This window comes from Sphaerodactylus townsendi, linkage group LG01 (genome assembly GCF_021028975.2).
Source record: "Sphaerodactylus townsendi isolate TG3544 linkage group LG01, MPM_Stown_v2.3, whole genome shotgun sequence".
Lineage (NCBI taxonomy): Eukaryota > Metazoa > Chordata > Lepidosauria > Squamata > Sphaerodactylidae > Sphaerodactylus > Sphaerodactylus townsendi.
In genome coordinates, this window is record NC_059425.1 from 141998533 (window position 1) to 142025859 (window position 27327).

The 27327-nt window shown below is 40.6% G+C and overlaps 1 protein-coding gene across 22 annotated transcripts in view; it reads right to left on the reverse strand.

The window, feature by feature from the left end:
* The window catches only part of RIMS1 (regulating synaptic membrane exocytosis 1), a 326183-nt gene that overhangs the window by 292921 nt on the left and 5935 nt on the right, over window positions 1–27327 (reverse strand). The window lies entirely within an intron of this gene.

Genomic DNA, 27327 nt, shown 5'->3' on the forward strand with positions numbered 1-27327 from the left:
CTAAGAAAAGTAAGGGGTTTTTTTTGCAGGGGGCACAGCAGGGGGAATTCAGTGGGACAAATTCAGCAGGGGTGGGGGCAGTTCAGTTTGGGGCTGGGGGCAGGGGGCCAAAATGTGCCCCCCATGTGAATGATGCCTGGGTTGTCTTCCCTTTCTTTCCCCCCTATATATGCCATTGACGAAGTGTCTCTTCTATGAATTTATATCATTTTGTGAGGCTAATCAACTTTCAGTGACTTTTGAGAAATCTAACATCAGAGACAATAATATCGATCAAGTTTAGAGTTTCAAATATTTGAGATCTCATGTCCAAGACAAAGGTGGGTGTTTATCACATTGCAAACATGCCATCAATCTAGCTAAGTATAATATGCTAGCTACTCAGCAGGGCCCTAGTGCTTGCCTTCACCATTTTATTTTAAATGCTGCTTTAATGTTTAGATGTTCACCACACTGGGGACCCTATTCAGGAATAAAGGTGAAACATTTTAAATGAATGAATGATTACAGTTATTTGATCAATAAGAAATTATGTTTACTCACTTGCTATACTAGTATGTCATTACACGCATTACATTACAAAGTCATGGACAAGAAACATAGATTATACAGCACAAGAAATAGATTTGTAAAAGATACAATATAATTTTGGCCCTCTTTGCTCATTTTTTAAGCAAGCAAACCTTCCAAGCATATTTATGAACTTGTGAAATGTAACAGTGGCATTGAAGTACACCAAACTAGCTTAGCTTCAGATTTTCTAAATTCTAGATATTTTTCTGCCAGAGCTTCTCCACCTTTTAAAGCTAAAGTACTATCATTAAACTTAAACCACTCCCTACTACTCAGTACTTTTGCTACAGAAACACTCATCTTTTCAACAATTTTACAGATTTTCGTGACCCAGATTCAGGTTGCAATCCTTGGGCATAGCAGCACACTCAAAACCAGTCCTTATTAAATGGAGGTTGCAGGCTACAGTTTAGAGCTGATTTGCGTTGTCAGTGCAGTACAGCATAATTGGCAGAGTGTATTGTCATTCCCACCGATGAAAATAAAAATATTATACAATATAAAAGTTCTTCTGCCTATGTACATACAATAACAATAAGTTTCACTAGCAGCATAAAATAAAAACACACTACTTTAAGTGTAAACATACAGAATATAAGTGCAAAATGGTACACATGTTTTCATTACATAGCTGTACAGTGCCACCTTGGGCAGAGTTATACCTTTCAAAACCCATTCACTTCAGTGGGCTTAGAAGGATTGGGATGACATTGCTTATAAGGTTTATTATGTAAAAATATCCAATTCTTGCTTAATTTACTGCAAACCTCTGGTCCCAGCGCCAAAGCTTTCACATTAAAAGTTATTATCAGGGGCATTTATATAGTATTCTTGAGCAAGATATAGGTATTAATCATTTCCTAATCACAAATATATCAGTTCAGGCACCTCCTTAAATGCAAGGAAGGCTTCCGCACATAAACCAATAGACTACAGGTAGGAGTCCAACCTGATGTTAAATATCCTGGATCCCTCCTTGAATGGTTAGAATTAGTGTTCCCACGTTCATGCCTGTGACCAGTAGAAGAAAAATAATGTTTAAAAATAGCAGTTACCATGATGTCACTTCTAGGGGAAAACTGGAAGCGATGTCAGTTTGCTCTAGGAATTGCCAGAAACTCTATGGTTTTACTGTAGAGTTTCCGGCAATTCCTAGAGACATGTGATGTCACTTCTGTGTCTTCCCTGGAAGTGATATCACGCCATTGCACCGATGCTATCCACTATGTCCTCCTGTCTTGCAGCGCTAAGTGGAATACTAAGCCCAAACTCTGGTATCATGGGTCTTGTTGTGGCAGGGTAAAGGGGAAATGTCCTCCTCGCAGAAATGTGCTTATTGTTTATCTTATTAAATCGTGTTGAAGTCTAAACAACATAAAATGTGTTTGTGTGTATGCTCTTATTTTTTTAGTTGCTATACTACTTTGTAGCTAGTTTTATCAGTGCTTTTTACTGTTGTTTATTTTGCATATTATTTTGTTTACAATGAGTTTCCTCAAGCATTTTAATGGATAGAGCAATTAAACAAATATATTGAAAACAGACAAAATGGTGAGAATATTTTTAGTTTCTTTTTAAATGGAAAATGCAAGTTAGAAAAGGGACAAGAAAAACCAACTGTAACCCCCTCCTCCATGGCTATGGCAACAAGTGCTCAGGAAGAAGAAAAATGCATTTCAGATATGTTTTATAACAAAAATAGGCAAAGCGAGGGGGAGACAAAGTGAAAAATAGCTGGAGAAAAAATATTGGAGATGAGAAGACCAAGAGGGCACTTGAGGAAGATGCCCTAGGAGAACATGCAAATAAGGACTAAATGGTCTGAGGATCTTGAATCAAAAGAAAAAGTCAGGGAAATAATACATTTATCAGGAGAATTTTCATCCTGCAAAGTTATTATTTTACTATCAGGACCATAGGGCCATGTGTTAATTTTAAAGACTTCATTTTAACATAACTACTCACATTAGATCTCTCAACTGTGTTTGATGCCTAATTATATCAAACTCAGTAGTAGGTAAAATCTTACTTCCTTTTAGAAAGATAAAAGTCATTAATATTTTAGCAGTAACCACAGCGCTGCTAAATAGACTCAATTAATCTGAGCAGGATCTTGACATATGGCCCTGCCTTTGGAATTCTTTCACTTGAACTGCAAGGCTGCCAGACATACTTTCCTTTACAATATTCTCAGGCTACATATCTTGTTCTTATTCATTGTGCCTTCTAAAGGGAAAAGAAACCACAAAGGTATACCATTAGTTTGTGTTTTTCTCCTTTAAAATCCATGATGAAAAACTGATTCTAACAGCATAAACCTACTTAAATTACACATGACTAACTGCACTCAGACCAAGAATACAGAATCTGATATGTTCCTAAAAATGGCTATTTTATGCAGCTGAACAAAACGTTTTGATCTTTGACTCTGCCTAATATTGCTGTCACTTTTGATCACTATCAAAATTTAAAGGAAGTGGACTCCATTCAGATCTTCCACATACAAGTGGACTAAGAGTTTGCCATTAGAAATACCCATCAGTGGGTTTTGTTTAGTTTTGAAGTGTGTTACATTAAAAGGAAATCACTTGTAGTACAATCCTAGGCATGTTCACACAGAAATAAATCCCACTTCATCCAGTAGGGCTTGCTTCCAGGAAGGGATATATAGGATTGCCACCTTAATTGGTCAGAACAACCTGAATATTCATCTTACCTGTCAGACTGCAAACCCACACAAGCAAACTATTTGCTTAAATCATTTATATCCCACTCCTCTAAAGTCAGAGAGAAGGCTTATGGCAAAGACTGGTACAGTAAAACTAGTAAACAATAAACTCCCCAACAAAATGCAAACACACCTGACCACTTGCCCATCTAACCCCAGAGAAAAGAAAAACTGTACCATTCATAAAGGGAGCAACAGGATTTCATTAATTATCCAGTTTAGCAAAAACCAGAAAGACTGAATTATTAACAGTTATAGCTGATGTGAATGGTCACTGTCTTTGCATTTATTACATATTAATTTTACACAATATGCAGGGAGGGACCATGGCACAAAGGTAGAGCATCTTTCAGACCTTCCCCCAGAAAAGTAACCAGAAAGGACAAGGTTCATACAAACGATAGGCCTCAAACTTCTAAGATGTCCAAATCTACAGACTGACTAAACTGAAAAGTATCCCAAAAAGTTGGACAAGCCAGCACTCTGGCATCATTTAACCACAGCACCGCTAATGTAGAATCCAAGTTGGAAGGATGCAAGAGATTTTATATGTAAAGGTCTGAGCAAAATAGTCACATCTAGCAGTCCACCTCCTTCTCCTTCTGCAGGCAGATCCCAAAAGGTCCTTGACTACCCAGAATAGCTCTGCTGGCTAACACTGTTTAGACACAATAGTGGAGGAATAGTCACTGCCACACAGTACACTTTGCCCATGAACCCAAAGAACTCCACTATTAATTCTCCCCCCCCCAAGACTTATTGTGTGTGTAAAAAATGCTGTCAAGCTAAAACAAGTGAGAAGCAGAGGTGATTGGCTATTGCCTTCCTCTGCAGAGTCATTCTTAGTGGTCTACCTTCCAAGTACTGACCCTGCTAAGCTTCTAAGATCTGATGAGATGGGGCTATATACTATGCTGCCTTCCCTCCCCCAAGAGATACTACAAGCCATTTTTGACAAATTAGGGACAGATAATCTGTTTAGTATGACCCAAAAAGTAAAATCTTTGCCAGATTTCACAAAAGCTATTAAATATGCCCAAATAAGTTCTATGGACTGTGGCACATTGCCTGCAATGTTCTGGAGAACCATCACTTTCTGGAGAAATCAGTGAGATCTTTACTGTAAAGTAAATTGAAGCTCCCACTTCCAATCTCAATTAAATTCATTCTGCCCATTTAAGTTGGACTATTGTTCATATCACTTGTAGCAGATTGAAGGAACACAGTATGTCACATTCAAAAGCTGGCAAGCAACAAGAAAAAAATGGAACTATGAATTTAATTTTCTGACAGTGATTAGGAATTTGCCAGTAACATACAAGACTTTAATTCAGTGAACTGCATTATATAACCAATCAATACTAATTACATTGCTAATGAATAACATTTACATTCTTTTTAATTGAGCAAATGTTCTACAGACAAGACATGCAGAGACTTAATAAACAGGAGTGTTTCAACAGTATTTTTGAGAAATTAACCTAAAATTAATATTGTTCCTCTTTATCAAGTGTTTTTTTCCAAAGCTGATGCTATGCCACCATATTAACAGGAAGGATAAAAGCTAGAATAAACTGGACTGTGCTATCCAGCACATCAGCATCATACCTTAAAGCACTGTAAGCCTGATCTTTCAAGTCCACATTCACTCTTATGGTGAGGTGTGTTTTCTTAAACTGGAGCTTACAGTATGATGAATTGCAATGAAACCCATTCAGTTCTATCCCATTTCCACAGAAAAACTCTTGACCAGCTTACTTTACTAAACAATCTGCTCTTGTCCCTTAGAGTGCTGCCCTACACATCTGTCACTGTTTGTGCTCTTGCCCTAGCTATGCATGCTTCTGGTATGAAGGTACCACCCAGTTTCTGCTAGCAATGGCAACAAGTAAAAAGAGCAAGATGATTGAGGAGACATCAGTGATCACCACGAATGAAAATATGCAGGCAGTATCAGGCTTAGTGGATCACAAATTGTACAAGATGACTTTAGAGTCCTATAACCAGTGATGGGATTCAGCAGGTTCGCACCACTTCATCTTGTAAACAACCAGTTGTTAAATTATTTGAATCCCACCACGGGAACCGGTTGTTAAATTATTTGAATCCCACCACTGCCTATAACTGCACTGGCTCTTATATGGACATCAAGCTAGGACACAAGTACAAAAGCACACTGTGGATCATGCCAGGACCCCATCAATTTAGGATAGATTTTTAATCCACAAAATGACAATTTCATTGTTTTTACAGAAAAGTTTTTTTGCTTTACATGGACAATACTAGGAGTTAGCGTTGGGCTAGAATCTGGGAGACCAGGTTCAAATTTCCACTCTGCCGTGGATGCTTGCTAAGCAACCTCAAGCCAGTTACTCTTTCTTAGGACAAAGGAGTCCCTATGTTTAAACCACCTCCCTCAACCATTAAGAATATCCTAGAACAAGTCAGCCTAGGGCCTTTCCCCACTTACGATTTGCCGCGCGCCACTCCCAGCACAAGCGATTTCCGGCGCAGGGTCGGGTTCCCCACTGCCCCGTCAGAAGGTGCCATTTCTTCCAGCATCAGAAGGGACGTTGGAGTGCAGAGTCGGGGCGGCCGGGCGCTTGCTCAGCCGCTACGGACTGCGGGGAGCACCGCTGGACCCTCACGCCTGCTTATTTGGGGTAGTGTTAGTAATACAGCAAACAGTAAGTGGGGAAAGGGCCCTAGCCTATCTTACTGGTTTGTTGGAAGGGGAGAAACTGAGGAGGGAAGAACAGAAGCTTTAAACATGCTTCTTTATATGTAAAAAAAAATCAGAAAGGTACTCTTCAATGTATTTCCTATGTTTTTAAATCCATTAATAGCCATTTAGGTAGGCTGATTCACAACTGCTTGTCAATCTTTCTGCTCTTTCCAATGTACATGTGATTCGGGTCCAACTGAGAGACTGTATGAAACTAACACAAACAACAACTGAAAGAAAACTTGGGTTCAGCAATAAACTACTTGTGAATAAATGTGAGCATGTTATGCTTTACCCAACTGTGTGAATATTGAATAACGATTATTCTTAATGACAGAAACAAAGCTCAATGAAAATTATAAGAGTTTCAATAATAAGCATTACACTTGGAGACCATTTATGTGAAGCATTACCAAAAGGCAATGGATGCCAACAGAAGCACAATACACCCTTCTGAATGACACTCAGGGCTAGATCTCCATTTAGATCTCAGTTACTTAAATGCAGTACTTCTGGGGCCAGTAATGCAGGACAAAGCAACAGGCATGGTCTCCCAATTCTGCGCACCTGTCAGTCAAGTCCCTGCTGAATCCTGAGATGCTGGAAGCGCTGCTGTGGCTTGGCTTGCTCCCAGTGTGTCTGGCCACTGTCCCTACTCCTCCTTTCATTTACCAGTGTACCAACATCTTCATAGATAGACATTACATTTTTTCAACACTTAGGTCAAAAGGGTGGCCTACTTCTGGCAAGGATGTTTTATTCTGGGTGGGAAACAACTTAAGCAACAAAGCCTGTTCCCCCAGTTGCTTGCTGCCACCAATTACAGACCTTGGGGATGTATACAATCTTCCATAGGTTGCCAGAGAACAGGGATGGAGGAAGACATTTTACAACTGCTAAGTCACTGTACAACTGTGTCAATTTCTGAAAGGAGTTAGGAGGCATGGATAATTATGCATTTTTAGTAGGGAGTAAGGGGAAAGGGGATGGTTTTTAAAGGAGATTGTATGATGGTTTTATGATAGTGAATAGATCTGTCAGTGTTCAGTTCTTAAACTGAAAGTGGGTTCCAGAACTAAGACCTGACAATTCAAGGCTGATTGATGGAACTTCTTTTCTAGGAGCTGATATTCAGGTACTCTATTTTGATACTGATAGGGTTGGTTATCATTCTAACATGGGGGGGGGGGCTCCCATAAAACTCATTTGAACAATATCCTGCCACAGCTAGTGATGTTGAAAATTCACTGCAAACATATTTGATGGTCAGACTTACTGCATTTAAAGGCAACAACCAAATATGAGACATTGATCACCCAGTTTGTTCATGCCAGACATATGCACAGCAGCGGCAAATTCCGGTCTGCCGCAGGTTTTCCCAAAACCACAAATGTGCAAAGATGCCGCTGATTCAAACTAATCAGCAGTCATTAGTGTTACTGAGGACATCTTAGACGAACACTGAATGACAGGATTTTATTAAAACACAGCATTTATTGATGATTGATTTATATGATTTGTGAATGATCTAATTGTCCATTGACTGCTGACTGGAACAGTTATGAAGCAAGTAGTAGAACTGTGTGAGGTGATGCACATGCATGACAAGCCAGTTGGGTTACACTGCATGGTTAATAAGTAGGGCTGCCAACCCCCAGCTGGTGGCTGTAGATCTTCTACTACAACAGTTGATCTCCAGACAACAGAGATTAGTTCATCTGGAGAAAATAGCCCTTATAGCGTTACAACCCATCGCGGCCCCTCCCCTCCCCATAGTCTATTATCCCAAGGTCTACCCCAAAATCTCCAGATATTTCCCAACCCAGAGCTGGCAATCTTATCAGTAAGGACAAACTATTGAACTGACCCTCATAAAACTAATAAATTGATCATCAAAAATCAGCTCTCTGTTTGCAATCAGGAGCTGAACCAAACGTGTGAGAGCTAAACCAAACGACAACATCTCAAACCTTTGTAGAATCAATGTAATTTATGGCATAAGAACCTTAATACATAACAATAGAAGTGTTAAATGTTTTTTAAGGAATGAAGTGTTTTAAAAGATGAAATACTTTACAAGATCTTCAAGGTGTGCCTCAAATAATTGTCACTTTGAGCTACCCACCTAAAACATTGTATTAATAATGTGTTATGCAAAACTTAATGATTCTGAGCAAAGAATTTTGATATCCTCAGCTGGAAAGCTGGCATAGGCTATAGATTTTCTTTAAATAAAGCAGTGTGAATTTTTAAAAGGTACAGAAACAATTCAAAGCATGCTAAGGATACTGAAATGATGCAATGAAAAGATGAAAGGCATTAACATAAAAATGGTGAACAAAACAAACAAAAGGAGCAAAATTATGTTGCCATTCATGATTTTGTCTGATGGAATTTTTATTCTTCTCGCTAGTCCCCCTCCAATGTAAGAGATTTCAAAACAGATTAATATCATAAACAGGCCCTTTTGGAATATTCTTGGGGCCATCACCATGATGGCCACCCAGTGGCTTCCTGTGCTCTTATTCCTCTCCTTAGTGCCTTAGTGTCCCACTCTGTGGCACATTTGACAAAAGGGTGGATAAACAACCAAGATTATGAGGTTTTGTTTGCCCTAGGGATTGCTGCTTTTGCTGCAGAATTTTGTACCCAGTGTCCCACCTATCTATCTCACAATACTAATAACAGCGTTCCTGTTAGGCCCACACTCAGCCTTTTGGGTGGGGCCCACCCACTTACAAGCTGATTTCATCAATCTACCATGATCTGCAGGTTCCTCCTATGCACTGGTTATTGTATGTCTCTTTTTCAGGCTGGCCAGAGGCTTCCCTTGTAAAGCAGGTGAATGTACTATCTGTGACAAAGAAATTGATAAGCAATCTAGGTCCATTCTTTGGGTTATCTGTACATATGGATTCCAATGGGGAAAGGGCCTTTGTCCAGGTCATTTGCAGAGGTAAAATGGAACCTACCATCTCCAAAATGCAGGGGAAGGGGAGTGAAAAAATGATGACATAAAGCATGGTGTATGCAAACAATTCTCTGAGACTGGTATCAAGTGGCCAGAAGCTCTATCTTTAGTCCCCATGCATATGAAAGCTGTTCCAAGGTGAAATATCATCCCTAGCCACTGAAAAAGAATCAAATGGCACTGGTTACACTGACCCTATCTCAAGGGGGGCAGTAAATAATTGCTGTTGAAAATATATAGATCAAAAAAGAATGAATAACCAGAGTTGTCATTAAAATCAAAGAAGTCTTGTAGGTCTTGAAGGACATGTTAAAATAAAATCCCATAGGCTTGTAGAGTTGGCTACTTTTCTTATGTAGTACGTGAATGGGGTAACCTACTGAGATCTGTGCTTAAGTACCTTAAGTCTGTATTAACCTACTTATTGCTTTTGCTAAATGCTGGATATTTATTGCTGTTGCTAAAACCACTATTTGCCTCCCCCTCACCCCTGTGAACAAGGCTGGGCCCATGGAGCAGCTCTGCAGGCCATTTGGGCCTCCCCACTTATCAAATAGACAAAAGTGCAAAGCCATGATAGTGCTTGTATAAATTGTAAACATTTGGTACAGACTAATTCCTGTATTTTGTACCTATCCCAATATTGGGGCTCAAAAATATTTAGAAGCAGAGACAAATAAAAGTAAAGATGTCTGTGGTATATATGTATCACATATGGCAGTTTTTGCTTCTAAATGTAAAAATCTGTAGGTAATAAATTACTAGTAGGTACAAAAATGTGTCTCTAACCATGCAGTACTTCTCCATCACTGAACAGCAGAACAGATGCCATTTGAATTGGCTTTTATGCTATTGCAGAAGAAATGTTTGCCAGAATATCAGGATGCTGTTGCTATTCTAGAAGTTCAGAGATGAATTTCATGACATGTAGGACATCTTAACATTTACATACGGATTTTAGACCCACAAGATTTACACGTCAAGGCCTTTATTACACTAGGAATAAGGCTTGGCACATGCTGGTCTACAGGAAAACATTTTAAATATCTTTAAGTAAATACAGTTGGTCAGTGGCGTAGCGCCCATGGGACAGGGGGGCGACACCCCAGGTGGAGCAGCGGCAGAGGCATGGCCAGGCCGTTGAGAGGACGTGGCGGGGGCATTTTGGGGACATTCCAGGGTGGGGCAGGCGATATTGCAGCAGGGTGCAGGGCACACACGCACCCTGTGCACAGTTTCCCCTAGCTCTGCCTCTGCAGTTGGTCATGTAGAAAGTGGTCAATATTTGAAGGTAAGCACTTGTAAACCAATGTCCTTCCAGACTGTTAGTTTACCAAATATCTATACCCTGACTTATGGGCATGGTAATACCACTATGATTCTGTGCTGACACTGGAGGAGCATAATATTGGGCGCCACATGAGTCATTGTCACTTCTGCACACATTTGACATACACGTGCAGCATAAAGGTACAGAGATCATGGTTAGACTGATGAGTGCTCCCTGAAAGTCATTTTAAGTATTATTGTCAGGCCAGCCACATAGTCTGCTCCTAGATTTTTTTTAACATAAAACAAAAATTTACCAAGCATAACAATTATATAGGACCACTGTTGAGGAATGACAGCCTTCAGAACATTTCCTTGGAAAAGAGTTCTACTGAAATCAAGGAGACCTACATCCCCTGCACATCCAGTATGGTTGTGAAATACTGGAGGAGGAAAGCAGCATGTCTGTACAACTTCAGCTAAATAGTACCACCTCCATCATAGCACTTTTGCCAGAAATACACCAGCCAAGCTACAGCAGTAGAAATTTGTTTAAAATCCTGCTGTAAACAGGCTGTCCCCAACACAGCTTTGAATTATTTTTAGTTATTACAATGTGTTCTCAAGGATTTAAATAAAACAGCAAAAAAATCTAGCTGACATTATGATGGCTTAACAACACATAATCAGGCTGCAAATTTCAAAGGAAGATAAAAGAGCTAAGGTTCAGGGGCATTTAAGCACAGAGTTCTATTTGTACTTTCTAGGGGGGCAAATCTATGTCTCAACTTTTAATAAAAACATCCTTTTGCTCTCATACTGTCTTATATTTGTCCCAGCAATAGCATTTATCCTATAATTCCTTCCAATTTAGACATTTTGATGGGATTTGAGCATTACAAAGCAGCATGGCTGACCTTTTTCCATGGCTGGATCACATAATTTGCTGATAACATTTACATGTTCAATCACATAGGTCAGCATTAGGGATTCTATTGAATTTCTCATCTTATTTGGTTCACCCTGAAACATCCTGTATTGATTTTACATTTCTCTTATGCGAATCAAATGTATGAATATTTATTGTTGTGCCTTTTTCGAGTTCCATGTGCTGAATTTTCCCCATAAAATATACACATTTGTCACTGTTATTTGTCAATGTGTCATATGCTATAAATTATGTATACACCACTTAAAAGAAATAAATGAGTTGGGGGCATCAGCATAAAAAAGGTGTAAAACAAATGATTACATATGACTTTTTTAAAATGGAAAGGACACATTTCTGAACTATTTCAATCTGGCTTTAGGCCAGGGTTTAGTACAGGGACTGCTTTGATCATCTAGGTTGATGACCTCGACCAAAAACTAGACAGAGGGAATATAAACCTGGCAGGCCTCTCAAATAGGCCAGGCCCTTCCTGGCATAGCAGCAGGCTACTCTGTCGACCTGAGGGCCTGCCAATGAAAAGGTCCAGCCAACTCGGGTGGCTGGCCAGGGATTGCTACCTTGCTCACTTGTTGCCTCGCTGCCTCTTCTGCAAAAGCAGGTGATCGCTGTCATGACCCGGCAGCAATTCTCCCAATTATAAAAGTATAATGAGTACCAAAAGGGTTTTTTTGGAAGGGGTGGGGGGATCGATCCAATGGCGCCCCCATATGATACCTTAAAGTGTTGCCTGAGTCCTCTGACCCCTCCGATCCACCCCCGGATTCTCAACTTTCTTGGGCTATTCAAAGTTCTCTAAGAATTCTCTCGGCCCCACCTACCTCACAAGGTGTCTGTTGTGGAAAGAGGAAGGAAAAGGAGTTTGTAAGCTACTTTGAGATTTCTTATAAGAGATAAAGGCAGGATATAAATCCAGACTTCTCTTCTTTTTAAGTGCGGATTATGGAACAAAATAGCTATATTCAAGCAAAAGTAAATTAATACAACCTCTTAATAGTGAGAGTATCAGTTACACAAGCTACAACAGATATTTTTGTCACAGTTCTTGCAATATTTGTAGCATAAAAGTGTATGGGACAGGTATATCTGCAACCCATAAAATGCCCAGAAATTATTCCAGTAGTTGATCTGTACTTGGAAAAAATGAAACACTGTTTCCTTAAGAGTAAGAGTCTCAAAACTATGAGTGATCAGTTTGGACACCAGCAATCTTTCCTATGATTTATCAAGAAAAACTGCATAAAAACCTAAAGTAGGGCTCACGCTCTTCTTCTGTTGATGATGAACCCAGGCTTCTGAGTGTCAGCAATATAATTAGTGAGAGATGAAGCACATGAAGAGAAAGGGTACAGCATAGAATGATATCTTCGCTTCTACAGAAAGGTACTCTACAAGCAGCAAACAGGTAAAAAGTGTCTTTTGAAATCTGAATCTATACTGGCTAATATTCACCTATTGAAATCAACTGCAACCTATTCCCAAGTGGTAAGCTACACCCTGCAGTCAGAACATGGAGAAACTATCTGGTACCAGAACCTGGTGAGAAATGTTGATAGCCAACAGGTTTTGATTATCATTGCAAAGAGCCACATCATTTTATAACCGCTAACAGCTTCCATAGTTTATTAGGGCAGCTGGGTTGTTGTTGAATCACCATCAAATACAGTGTACACGTCATGTCTTTCCAGGATCCTGTTCAATTAATGTCAAATAACAATTATAATTGGCAACTTCATGTGTCATGCTGTTGGAATCAAGAACACAGATTGGAAGATCGATTTAGAAGGCTTAGTGAGATAAACATTAGAGTAACTTTGGCTTTTTCCACACAGAACATTTAAAACATTTTGCAAACATTTTAAGAACCACCATTTTGGCTTTTTTGTCTGCATAGCACGGAGGCATAAATAATTTCAATAGAGCTGTAATGTTGAGAAAGAGGAAACATCAAAGGGGCAATTCCATTTTTAGTTGAAAGAAGTTCTCCAAATGAGAGAAGTCTCATAAAGTAATGATAAGCTAATAATTCTTCTAACCCAAGCAAGCTGTTAATATACTTGTAAATTCTCTGCCACAGCCTTTCCTCCAGCCAACTTCCATCTCCTGTATGAGAAATGATCACATATGAACACTGACTTCTTCCTGGACTCACGGTTATTCTCCACAGTATCAGGCAGGGATTATCTGAGATTTCCATGACTGAATCTGGGACCTCATGCAAGCAAAATATGTGCTTTACGAAAGCATGTTCTCTCCCAAAGAATGACATTTTTAAACATTCACTTTGTTTAGAGTGGGCCTTTCTCACTGAAACTCAAGGATATAAAACATTGGAAAAAAGCAGGAGAGGAGGTCCTGCATGCATTTGGGCCCACAACCTTGATCTGAACTTGGTAACTGATAAGTAACCAATGGTAAATCATAGCTGCCTCAACTATACCTGTAGAATTGTGCTAAATCCTACAGGGTCCTGGTCTCCCTCCCCAAAATAGCTTTACCAGATAGGGGTCAGGGTCGAGAAAGAGTCAAATCTCTCTCCGGACAGGGAGTAGATTAAGTGGGATCATTCTAGAGAAAGATATTTGGAACCATCACATTGAAACATAATAGTCCCTTTGGATTTTAAAAAAATGCTATCCTGTGTATTCTATTTAGTCTAAGGCAGTTTAAAAATAAATGACTACCTGAAGCTATGTTATAGCGAGTCATATTATTGGCCTATGGAATCCCATCAACACTGACCAGCAGCAACCCTCCAGGATTTACCTACAATTTTAGCTTCATTTTTATGTGATGCCTTTGTCAAAACCATCATTTTGTGCATTACTGAACATAGAACCTTGATACAAGAGCATTTATAGTTCATATAGTTCCCTGCAGCCCATTGAACAACTATCACCAATACTTGCCTTTTTGCAAACTGCATCATACTTTTTCTTGGCAAAACGGCTTACAGAATGGGAGTGGGCATGTGTACTTCTGGAGAGCGGGCTATTCCACAATCACAAACAAAGTTGTGTGTGCAGGCAGACAGCCCCCCTTCTTTGGTGCTGCTGGGTTGTGAGTCCATCTGGCAGCTGATCATGAGAAGCAAACTGAATCCCAGTAAGGGAGGCTTGCAGCCTACTGCTTTTGGCCGGCCAGCACCAGCAGGGAGATCAGGGTCAATAAGGGTGGGCAGGTGGGCAGGCACCATCTGCACGGCACATGAGGAAGACCAGCCAGGAGTAAAAATGTGTAACTGAGTTGGGTGCCAATGTTGTGAAATGCTGTATAATTAAACTGAATGCCAAAATGTATTTTTCCTTTCAAATGTTAGGAAGCAAAACTAGGTAGGCACTAGGACCCAGGCACAGTGTTCTACAACAAGGAAGGGTCCAGCATGTGACAGAGGAATAAACAACCCTACTAATATCTTTATGTGGAATGGTCTAAACAAGGCATAAATTAAAAAAACAATATGAGATTACAGTATATAACTACAGATTACCAAATGTAATTGCTAGTAAAAAAAAATCTGCTTGCTCAGTATCTGCTTTTTGCAGAATGAACAGTGGAACATATTTTTATTTATAGGAGAGAAAATTATGCATGAAAGTTGTTTGGCATAAAAATATGGCTGTGACCAAGTGACTAAAGCTTGATTTTTTATGTTAAAATATTTTTTCACACTGGTCACAATTTCTAAAATAGTAAGAAACCTTTTCTCCAGTCCAACTAACATTACAATACATTCCCGAGCAGGAACTGCATGAGCAAGCATATTTTACATGCAGGGCTCCCTTTGATAATGTAACAGAGGAAGTTATATCCCTATGACAATATAAATTATGCAATGTACACATAAACTTTAGAGCTTGCACACCAAAATTTGGTAACCTTTACAACAGCTCCTGTAAGGTAAATCTCTACAATTAGTTTCATACTGCAGACCGCAGCTAAGATTGAACAAAGCTTTATTTGTGCGAGGGCTTTCCCGAGTTCAATCAGTTGCATATGATGTAGTTGTTATTTAAATCTACGTGAATTGAGGCCTTGGGGAGGGGGCAACAACATTTCTTGTTGCACCAATGCCATAACGTTAGTTCCAGTGCAAACCTAGGAGTGCCATCATGACATCGGTGTCACACTTTAGGATTTCCCCTCCCTCCATTTCAGTCACACAGCTCCATACAGCATTTGCAGGAGCCCAAGGGTGCTTAGTCAGAAGTCTCTCACTAAGTGGGACATGTGGCAATCATTTAGCAATAATGCTTTCAGTGGTTGTCTCATTGAGTAGAAGAAAAAGTTCACTGTTCTCTTCCAAAGCAATCACTGGCATAAGGGAGGGGGATTTCTCCCACTAATTTTTAGAACTGAATTCTGAGGGGATTATATGAACACATCCTTTCCCTTTCTAAATAACTCCATTTCCACTGAGGTCTGGAGAGGGGAAAGAGCAATAAGCTGGGTTTTATTTATTAAAATATTTGTACTTCTGACTTCTTTACAATTCCAAAATTTTAAAACAAATACACTGCAACAAACCCCCAAATAACCACTCTCCCCCAGAAATGCCTTGGGAGGCCTTCTTATTTATACCAGAGAGTCAGGTAACTGGTTGGACTCTGTAACCAGCTCTGGCCTGCTGTTACTCATGAAACTTCTTTGTTACTTTCTAGTTTCTTCTTAGCTCTGACCTGGGTAGCCAAGACTAGCCTGATCATAACAGCTCTCAAAAAACTAAACAGGGTTGGCCCTGATTAATACTTGGATGGGAGACCACCAAGGAATACCACAGTTGCTATTCAGAAGAAGGCAATGTCAAAAAACCTCTGTAAGTCCCTTTCCTTGAAAACACTACTGGATCGCCATAAGTGAACTGTAACTATGACAACACTTTACACACATGGTTGCTTCCTTGCACCAGAGTTGGGTGGTGATACATAGGTTGACAACCATTTGAAATCTCTAAGACTCCAGTCTTATGACCCATGTTGACTACAATTCTGGCAATAGAATTTCTTTCTGGGTCCATCTAAGAATTGCACAATCAGGGCCAAACAACATGTTACCATTTATAACAAGTCAGACCTACGTTTCCCCAGACACAATTCACTTTCCCTACATATACAGCAACATATTAAAGATCTGCAGGGATCTGATTTGGCTAGGGACTACGGCAGAGAGAGAAGAGGCTCCTGTTTCCCTTCACAGTTTTCCTAAAATGGCCCAAGGGAGGGATTATTTGCCCCATTTTGGAACTGTGCATGCAGTATTATATGCATATGCAGTTCCAAAAAGGACAAATACTTTCTTTTAGGGTTGTTTCAGCTCAAGAAAATGACACAGGGGAGGCAAAAGCCACTTTCCCACGGATGTCCCAGCAGAATTGTATCCCTGCAGCCCTTTAAAATGCCTTTCTATACAGCTGCTGTGGGGATAATGAGTTGAATCCAAGAAACCTGGTCTCCAATTCATTACAAAAAATAATATGTAGTTTGTCCTGGGCTAAAATACAATTCAGTGTATTGTTTGGGTTGTCAGCTCTTGGTTTTGAAATTCCTGGAGACTTGGGGGTGGAACATAGGGGAGGCAGGCTTTGGGGTGAGGAAGGACCTCAGTGGGATATACTGACATGGAGTCCAACCTCCTAAGCTGCCATTTTCTCAATGGAAACTGATGGAAGTAACCTGGAGATCAGTTGTAATTCTGATAGGTCTCCAAGTCTTACCTCAAGGCTTGTACCCTATTGTTATATGCTCCAAATAATTGTGTATGGAGTCAATGAATTCAGCTGTTCTCTCAAAGGAGGGCCCAACCAGCCCTTTATATCACTAAAATTAAACATCCTTTCTTTAATCCAATACCCAGGGTCACATTCAGGGTGAGTTCAGCACCTAAAATACTAAAACTACCTCACCTAAAGTACTTAAATCACCAAGTGATGGAGGGAGGCAGTAACGTACTAGGCAATCATCATTCACAGAGTTTTGGGCCAAGAACGATAACATTTCCCCAGCACAATATTACTGCTTCCCAGTTGCACCAGAAGCCTGTGTTGTCATTAGGGTTGAGCAATACAGAAAATATTCAGTAAAATTCAGATTCAGCTTTATTCTGGTGTAAAATTATCTATATACCCAAATAAGCTGAATTTCATATTCGGTATACCTGTATCCTGAATAATTTGGGTCCATCTAATTTTTTGGTGTTTTTTTCGGGTGTCAGTCTGCAGGGGGCACATTTTTAAAGCTAGCAGCACCAACTTTTCCGGGTATCTTCCAGAGACTTTTCTGATAATACCACCCAAGTTTGGTGAGGTTTGGTTCAGGGAATACAATTTTATGAACTCTCCGAAGGGGGGTGCCCCATCCCCCATTGTTTCCAATGGGAGATAACAGGAGATGGGGCTACCCCTTTGGGGGTCCATAAAATTGTACCCCCTAAACCAAACTTCACCAGATTTGGATGGTATCATCAAGAAAGTCTCCTGAAGATACTCTGCAAGTTTGGTACTTCCAGCTTTAAGAATGCACCTCTGACAGGCACCCAAAGGTAAATATTGGGGGGATTGTCTGGGGGGTAGATTATTTAGGGATATTTTTTCTTTCTTTAAAATCCTGGAGGTGGTCCTGGAGGTGGTAAACATTGTTTCAAGGGAGTGAAATCCCTTGAAACAATGCCAAAAGACAGAAAACAACTAACTGAAGAGTCACCCCCCCCTTCCCATGGCAAGTGACTGCAAGCAAGGATCCTTTACAGGATGCAGCCACTTGCCGGGGGAAAGGGGTAGACTCTTCAGTTTGCTTGGGAAGATGGACTCTTTGGCATTGTCCATCACTGAGGTCCCTATCCTATACATGTTTCTTCTCTATGCCCTCATCAGCCATCCCTAACCTGGGGAGGGACCTAGCAAACTTAGCAGCAGGACTACAGAAGACTGTCATTTATTGTGAAACTAGCGGGCCTGGCCACATGTTACTGTGGCTCAGTCTGGTGAAGTGGAAAAGAAAGAAAAGGGGAAGCGAACAGTTTGAACATGTGTCATTGCACAATGCTTGCAAGGGAGGGGAGGAGCAAGGGGCCCCTCACTCCCCTCCCACTCTCCCGTTCCCTTGTATGGCACCTGCCCCATCCCTCCCTAACGTTCCCCTTCCTCTGCTAGGGTGGGTGGGCCATGTCAAGGTGGCAGACCCTGCCTCTTTCACTCCCTTCCCTTGCAGGCGAATTACCTAGCTTAAAACACCTGGGAGGCATGAGCTATCAAAGTTGCCAGGCTTCAAATTTCTCAGGAGCCGCTTGGTCCAGCAAACCCTGGACTCTGCCTCACCTTCCCCTTCCTCCACTAGGGTGGGTGGGCCATGTGCAGATGGCGGGCCCATCTTTTTCACTCCAGATGGCAGCAGTTTTCAAGGAAGGCATGGTTGTTTCCCTTGTATCAGAGGGTGCTGCTTTGACGGCCAGCAGATGGTGGTGTTGCGGAACAGAACTGTGGTTCCAACTGTCAGCAGGTGTGGCATCTACTAACACACTCAATTGGCACAGTTGTGGACATGTAAGGCAATACAACAGGAGGTGTGTGAAACAGTATGGAAAACCTGGGCACGCATGCAATGCTTAACGCAAGGGAAAATTTCAAAGCAATCGGTCCAGTAGTTTGGGAGATTACCTGTCAGAAAAAAAACGCACTGATAGATTTTTATATATATATTGGTGTGCCATTCATTTCCTTGAAGCCCCACTTGTGTTTCAGTCTCATTTAGCGAGAAAGGCTTGCACCCTTACTGTAAATATTATTCTCCTTGTTACTGATACTTTTGCATAGAATTTATAATGTTCCACCATTTCATTGCACTTTGGGGAACAGTAGCCTCTAAAGCTGCCACCAAAAGTAACTATGTTCATGCAGTATCACTAGTACATCTTTTTACCTCAAATGAAGCTAAGTAAGAGTTTCACTTTTCTTCCTCCATGCATGGGCAGACCAATATAGGTCCCAAGTTCCTGCTTTCAGAGGGTCTCCTCCATTGCCAGGGCCTCAAGTGCAAAACCCAGCTATTTGCTTCTTAACAATGCTTCTGAGCTTTTAAATAAAGTCCAACACCATCATGTTTCATCAATATGCTTTAGTCCTTGTAGCTACAAATCTTCAAACTGTAGAAAGAGAGAAGATGTTCTTACAAATGTCCTGCAAGAAACTTCTTTAATCCATATTCAGCCACTGAAAGACCATAGTTCAGTAGTAGATTTATACTTTGAGCACAGAAAGCTCCCGTTTTAAATCTCTAAAATTGCCCATTAAAAGATCTCAGATAGCAAGGCTCAAGAAGACTTGCATTTTGAATTTGGAAAGGCTCTGCTACCAAAACCGAAAGTAGTGAGTTCACCAGACCAGTAGTTTGATTTACCATACACTTCACACTCTGGAATCAGGGTACCTCTATTGCTGCAAAAACAAGCAGTTTTTTAGTTTAAATGTTAAATATTACAGTGCAATTGGCTTGTCTCTTTAGCAGGCAGCATTAACATCAAAGAAACTTCAGGAGCTCTTCAGTATTTCTGTTAGAAACTTCTTGAAAATGTACCATTTTGGTCAATTCTAGAACACAATTAGTGATCCATTATCTGGACAATGTTTTTAACTTACAGCCCTATCCAAAGGGGAAAGGCAAATCTGCCATTGGGAGTGGTGTGGGGCTGCACCGCCGTATTTGCCCTCCCAGCAGGGGCAAATAATCTGCCTGCACTCGGCTGTCACAGCCCTCCCTGGCAGTGGGATGCAGTGGTGAACACTGAACCAGTGTCCCTGCATCCCTGCCACTGGCATAGTGAGGATGGTCTGGGGCGGAGGAGGAGCTGACACTAGCCATTGTCCTCCTGGCCATAGCCCCCATTGTGTCAGTGGCCAAGGCTTCAAAGTTATGCCACCTTTTTGGTTTCATAGGTCAATTAAGCCCAGTGGGTGCTTTCCAGCAGTGGGAAGGTTTGGTTGCATTTTATAACCTGCCCACACTAACAGGAAGGAGCGGTGGGCCACAGCAGCAACACATCCAGGTGTCCAGCCCATTTGGGGATTCCCATTATGTTTCATTTAAAAACTAGCATTAACACTAGGGGGGAAAGATAATTTACTTTAGGTTGCATGAGTGAAAACTGAGTAAACATCACACTGCCCAAATTTGGGAGGATCTAATAATCTAATATTCTAGCAGGTTTGGTAGTACAACAATTTAATAAATGATTTTCTGGGTGGAAATACCTCTTTCTATAGGACAATTACAGCATTAGAGTGCAGATAGACATGCAGAAGCTTGCTAGTGAGAATGAGCAAAATATAGCTCTATCCTGCAGTACCTTAAATACTGTTTTTCAGTATCCAAGATGGCAGCTGGTCAAGCAGCACCTGGCCAACCAACCCTCTCCTGCCCCCACCTCTTCTTCCTCCATGGGTCTTGGTATACCGAGGGAAATGGTCGTCTAGAAATATTTTTAAATAATGAAGAATTAGTAACTTCCACAGTATAACTTAACATGCATTATATTAATCCTCACCTAAATAAACTGTTAGAAGTACGTACAAACACAAAGCCTGATGTGTAATAAAATAAATACTTAGTGTCCATGGGAACATACTAAGAATTGGTGGTATATGACATTAATTACAAAGTTGGGTGTGTATATTTTGAATAATGTTCCCAGAAAAACTAGAACTGCATTGGGCAGAATCACAGAGAGGGATGTCACAAACTTTGTGGCAAACATGGTCAATAGGTGAATATAACTGATTCCACAGTCACAATCATTCACAAACCTTTGATCAGTCTGCCTTTAGCACCCACCAAACAGTAGCTGTGGTGGGGAGTTTCCTGCCTTTCATATGTGAAATAAGTGAAACTGATTCAACCCCAGTGTCATGGATGGTCAGTCCAGGTAATTAAATAGTGTAAGGGGAACTACACATCCCATACAGCTGTGTGAAAATGCCTGAAATAACTTTGCAGACCTAAATGGACACCAAATGGTAAGGGTTTTTTAAAAGCAAACAAACAGTGATCATTTATAATCCCTGGCTGATTTATTAACTCATTTACTTAAACAATTGGGTATGGACAGGCATAAAAATGTTGGTTCTTATACCCCACTTTTCTCAACTGTAAGGAATCTCAAAGCAGCTTACAGTCACCTTCCCTTCCTCTTCCGACAACAGACACCTTGTGGATTAGGTGGGGCTGAGAGAGCTCTGAGACAACTGTGGTCACCCAGAGGGCTTCATGTAGAGGAGCGGGGAATCAAACCTGGTCTACACATTAGAGTTCACCACTCTACAGCATTCCAGGCAGTCCAATCATGAGGGGAGGTAGTTACACTGTGGCTGGGGTCAGTGGAGCCATGCCACCTCCAAAAAGGTTTGCTGTACCATGAATAGCAAACTGAAAGCAACTCTGCCCCTTCCCCTGTGAAAGTGGCCTGTGAAGCTCAATGGACTGCCCAACTGATTTTGCCAGCATAAGTCTATGCCAGCATATGAGGGTGTTTCTTGGCTGAAAGGGTTCAGGAAGCTAACTAAAGCTGCCCCTGCCTCCAGGAATACCCCCTTTGGCACCAGCACCTGTTCCTGCTCCAGAGGAGCACTGGTGTCACAGCTGTGCTGGTGCCCAGGTGTTGAGCAGCTACATGGCTGCCCAGCATCAGCGCCTCTGCACGGGTGTAAATACCCCATACTCTGGCACGTGGCATTTTACACTGCAGTCACACTGCCTCCTGAGCAGTTTCACCCCCAACATTGTACTATAGATCTGGCAGAAAGGGAAGACTAGGACTCTCATCAAGCTGAATGAGAATGAACATGCCTGAAACACTGATGATTACATTGTTTGGTACTGCTTAAACCTGTGAAAAGTAACCAAATAAAGAGGTTCCAGCTGTTCAGACAATCAAACTGGTGCATGAAAAATCAGATTCCTGCACATAACCAACAAACAGAACCTGAACCAAACAATTGGATTCTTGAGCATACCTAATCACAGATCAGAAGATGAATCTACACTTCAGCCTTTTTATTTGGCCTGCTGCAGCCTGCAATTGTAAGCGGAAGGACTACATTTTCTGCAATCACTAAGAATTAACATCACAAGTTATAAACATGCCTTAGAGTCACTGTCCCCAAATGCAATGGATGGGGTTTTACAGAGCACTTAACGTTGACCTCACTGTGTTCCCAGAGCAGCCTTTGGTAAAAACTCCAACTCACTTCAGTTGAAGGAAACCAGAGGCAATGTTGAGCACTACTGAAAATGGTGGCATTTATAGATTTTCCTGGTGCAGGTGACATACTTCACAGCATTAAATAGATATAACAGCTCTCCTTGAATAACTTACAGCTACACTGTGAAGTCAGGTATCTCAGTGAAGACCTGCAAAATCTTCATTACTTTTGAGGAGGGATGCTGGATTTGCACCATAGTTAACAATCCAGCAGAAATAAAAGGAAAACAAAGCCTATACCAGCATGTGCTGTGCTGTGATAACACAAAAGATAGCATGAGAATAGCACAGTGAGATGAAATGGGGAAGCCATCGGCTTTCTGCACCAGAAGCAATTGTTGCCTTGAATCTTTTCCCTTCTCTGCTGCTTCCCAGTAGCAGCCAGTGTTGAACCAGGATTCAGAGATAGAGGCTTTTACTCATACAGAATGAAACTCAAGCCAGCACTGATATCATTCCCACTAACCCAGAAGTCCTGACTCCTTAATCCTACATATGTCAAAACTCATTGGGATTATTCAGCAGTGTAGCCCATATTTATTTTATTAAAAAATAACTTGTCAAAAATACTTTCTCCACAAAAATGATGACTGCAAAAGGAGTTGTAACTAGGGCTATGCATTCAGATAAACTGGATTGAAAATAAACCGAAAAAACGGTTATCCTGATGAAGCCGAAAGGCTAAAAACCAAATACCTTTTTAGCTTTTTCTGGCTTTTTAACCTTCCTATGGCCCACATAAGGGGCCATGGAAAATTATTTTTAATCTAAAAAAAATTAAAGCCCATTCACGAGACTGGTGATTGGGCTCTAATTTTTAATTCCCCTCTCCCACCCCCCCCCCCAAAAAAACGTGCAACTCATTATACATATTTTTTTCTTCTTTTCTCAGGAACTCATGCCTCCAGATGGAACTACAATTCCCATCAGCCTCTGTCAGCATGGCCAATTGGCCATGCTGGTAGGGGCTGATGGGAATTGTAGTTCCTGAACATCTGGAGAGCCGCAGGTTCCCTACCCCTGCTTTAGCCTGTTGGTGATTGTAGGAGGGCCTCTAAGGGCCCCGTGAGACCTAAAAGGTCTTCAATTGCCATGAGTTTGATTATTTTTGAGCTTTTTTAATATGGGTGGCTCCGGGTTTTTTCTTTATTTTTGAGTTCTTTAGGTTTTTTGGGGGGTGGGGGGTGACTTCAATCTTTTTATCTTTTTGCTGGAAATCCTTGCCTTCTTCTGTTGTGGAATGTGGAGAAGACAGGCCAAAAGTCCTCAAGAGGCCTGAGGGACTGGTTGCTTCTTCTATTTGGTTGTGAGGTTTCTGGACTTCTGGTTAAAGATAATTTTGTAAATTTTTTGCCCTTCTTTGGGAAGCTCTGAGGGTTTTTAATAGGTTTTTCATTTGCTTTTATCTGTATGTGTGTGTTTTCTCACCCCTATTCCAAGATTTTTGCAGGAAGGGGGGATCTTTTTCAGAGTCTGGAAAAAGAATGTTCCAGAATATTTTTTAAAATTCTTCTTCCCTCAGCTTCCCTTCATTTTCTGTTGCTTGGTTCTTTGGTGTGTTGAGGTGTTATGGTGGGCTAGGCTCTTATTCCCTGGTCTGGCTTTATTCATTTAAATGGTTCATTGTTGCTCTGTTGAGTTAGTGGAGTGGAGTTATACTGTTGTGCTGTTCTTTGAAGATTTCATTTAAGTCATTTTGATATAGTAATGGAAAGATTTAAATTGTGGCGAGTTTAAATAAAGGTTTGTGAGGAATTGGTTTTTAAAAACCCTAAAATTTTAACTGTGATATAGGGCTTCAGTTTCTTTCTAATTAGATTTATGGTAGGTGCTAAGAGTCAAGGATCTTGTTTGCCAGGTATTTAATTAGCATAAAATAAACCTTTTTTGGTATTGGCTTTGAGATTCATTACAATTAAAGCTCGGTAATCTTAAAAAATTAGATGGAGGATCCATGGTTTGCACAGTGCTAGATGTGTAGGGCCTGAATCAGTTGAGAAAAAGACATCAACATCTCTTAGCTTTTGGACTCAGAATTTGATTGACGGTCCCCTCCTCAATCCCTGATGCTATTCTGAATCCACACACACTCAAGGTTTTGGTTAGGAGGTCCATTTGCATCAGGCTGTAAAGCAGGTGCCCCATTTACCCAATTGAGTTTTCAATGGTTTCCAATGAAAGATGGGGCATCCCCTTTGGGGGTCCATAGAATTGGACTCCCTGACCCACACTTCACCAAACTTGAGACTTCTTCTAAGGAGAGTCACCTGTGGCTATGCTGCAAATAAGGCCTGGCTACCTTAAAAAAAACACACACACCCCTTCAAATAAATTCTCCACAGACTTTAATGGAGTTGAAAAAATTTTGATAACTGAGGGGGCTTATGCTTCCCACCCCCAATAGGGGAATTTGGCTTGGGTTTGTTTTGTTTCTTGGCTTTTCTGAAAATTTTCAGGTTTGATAAATCCAACTCTAAAAAATACTTGGGGGGGGTGGTGGTGGTGGTACACACCACTAATTGTAATTTTTGATGTTTTGAGGATCTGCAAACATAATGGTATTTTTAATTCATTTCATTCATTTTTATTTATAATCTACTTTTCTCCAAAATTAGGACTCAAGGAAGCTCCTAGACTCTCCTTCCACCTTCCATCTGAGAAAATATCATCTCAGTACTGATTTGGTGACATTTGATCTCAGTGGTACCACACTCCCAAATTTAATCGGCTCTTTGGTACTGTGATGTAATTGCATTTTCAATGAAGTTGCTTGTTGGCTGGAAACATAATGGGAAGAAGTTTCAGTGCAAAGTCACAATGGAAAATAAAAAGCGTGTCAAAGCACCTGCACAGCTTTTGGGAGGAGGGGTTATGCTTTTGGCAATATTTTCCCTGAAAGCCTCATTTTCAAGCAGAAAATATTTGCCTTACTAACATTCAGTGCTGTTCTCATCCAAAGTAACATGTGATGTGGACAGACTGAGAGCCAATTTATAAAGTATATTATTCATCTAAAAAATCAGTTCCAATCTTTCCCAAGTCATGTGCAATTTTCATCCACAAAGTACGTATTTGTAAACAGAGGCTATTCACTACTTCTAATCCTTGAAAAATTGTTACTATCTAGAATAGCAGTGGCCAACCTTTGTGGCAAAGATTACACTGGAGGTCTAAACTATAGTGTGAAAAATGTCATAAAATGCCAGCAACTAGTCACCTCCAGATTAGACTATTGTAACTTGCTCTACATGGGCCTTCCCTTGCGGCTGCTCCAGAAACTTAAACTGGTCCAGCAGCACGGCTTTTCAGGGGCTTCAAGTTAGAATCATTATCTGCCCTGTTCTGCACCTACTACACTGGCTCCCAGTGGAATACCGGATCATCTTCAATGTGTTCCACCACCACTTCACTCCGGTGACAATGGCATAGCTTCCCAGAAGCTAACATACCTTATTGTAAGCTAGTGCAAAGCTTTGTAGTCTTTAGTTGTCATCAGTAACGTATATTACTGCCCCGTCTGAATTTATTCTGATTGAACTACATGGCTTCATAATTTATTTATTTTTTTGCCTTATTCCAACTGCTTTTTCAGTTTCACTCCTTTCCTTATTCATTTCACATAGCTTGCAGTCTCATCTTAAGGCATTCTTAATTGGAGGTATAATGCATTTTCAGGGTACTCAAAATGTACCTGGGAAATTGCAATATTTTCTACGAATTGTGTTTTTATTACTGTTAGTATCATTGCACGGAATGTAGTTGCACACATATCAGTGGTACCAACTTGATATTCTTTATGACTTAGTAATGAGTTACACAACACTCTGTTCCCGTGCCTATCCTGTTTTATAACCATTTTTAGTCTTTAGAAGTCATATGATCATCTGCACAGATGTATGTATCACAGTGTTGAAAGAAGGCAAAAAGCACAGCCACTGCTTTCTTCATTACTTGAAAGACTATCTCCCCCTATAAGTGACCTGCTTGCCAAATGAGGTCAGCCTAGCTCTACTTTTCAGGATGCCTTTTAGCCCAAAGATCCACTCAACTTCTTTCAAACCTTTGACCTTCTCCAGAACAGCACCCATTTTGTGGTATAGTCTTCTGGTAAGCTTCATAAGGTTTGTCGAAGGCTTTCACGGCCAGAATCACTTGGGTGCTGTGTGGTTTCCGGGCTGCATGGCCGTGTTCTAGCAGCATTCTCTCCTGATATTTCGCCTGCATCTGCGGCTGGCATTTCAGATCCTCTGAAGATGCCAGCCACAGATGCAGGCGAAACGTCAGGAGAGAATGCTGCTAGCACACGGCCATACAGCCCGGAAACCACACAGCACCCAAGCTTCATAAGGTTGTTCTATTCAAATGGACATTTTCCAAATAAACCTTCTGTGGTGTAATCTGTGCAATGTTATTCTGTAAGTAATGCTGATAGAGATTTCTTTTTAAGTTGTTTTCCTATTTTGTTTTGTGGCTGTAGTTTTTTGATAGCCACTTCAAGTGCTAAAAAAAAGAGATAAACTATTAACTAAACGAAACAAATTATAAACAGAATATTGCATTATGATATTCCTGGGAGCATCACAAAATGGCTAAAATATATGTGACCTAATTTTTAGGACCATATGAAAAGCACTTTAAAAATATGCAACTCCATGAAAGCATAGATGAGTAAAATCAGGACCAGCACTTCTGATTAGCTGGCTACGAGAGCAGGCGTGGTATTATAGGCAAATATATGTTATAAACAACATTTTTACAGGCTTGTCCTTCAATACATATCAGATGGATGCAACTTTAGTGTTACAAGTAGCACCACCAACAAGAAGAATTTGGATTTATACCTTGTTTTTCTCAACATAAGGAAT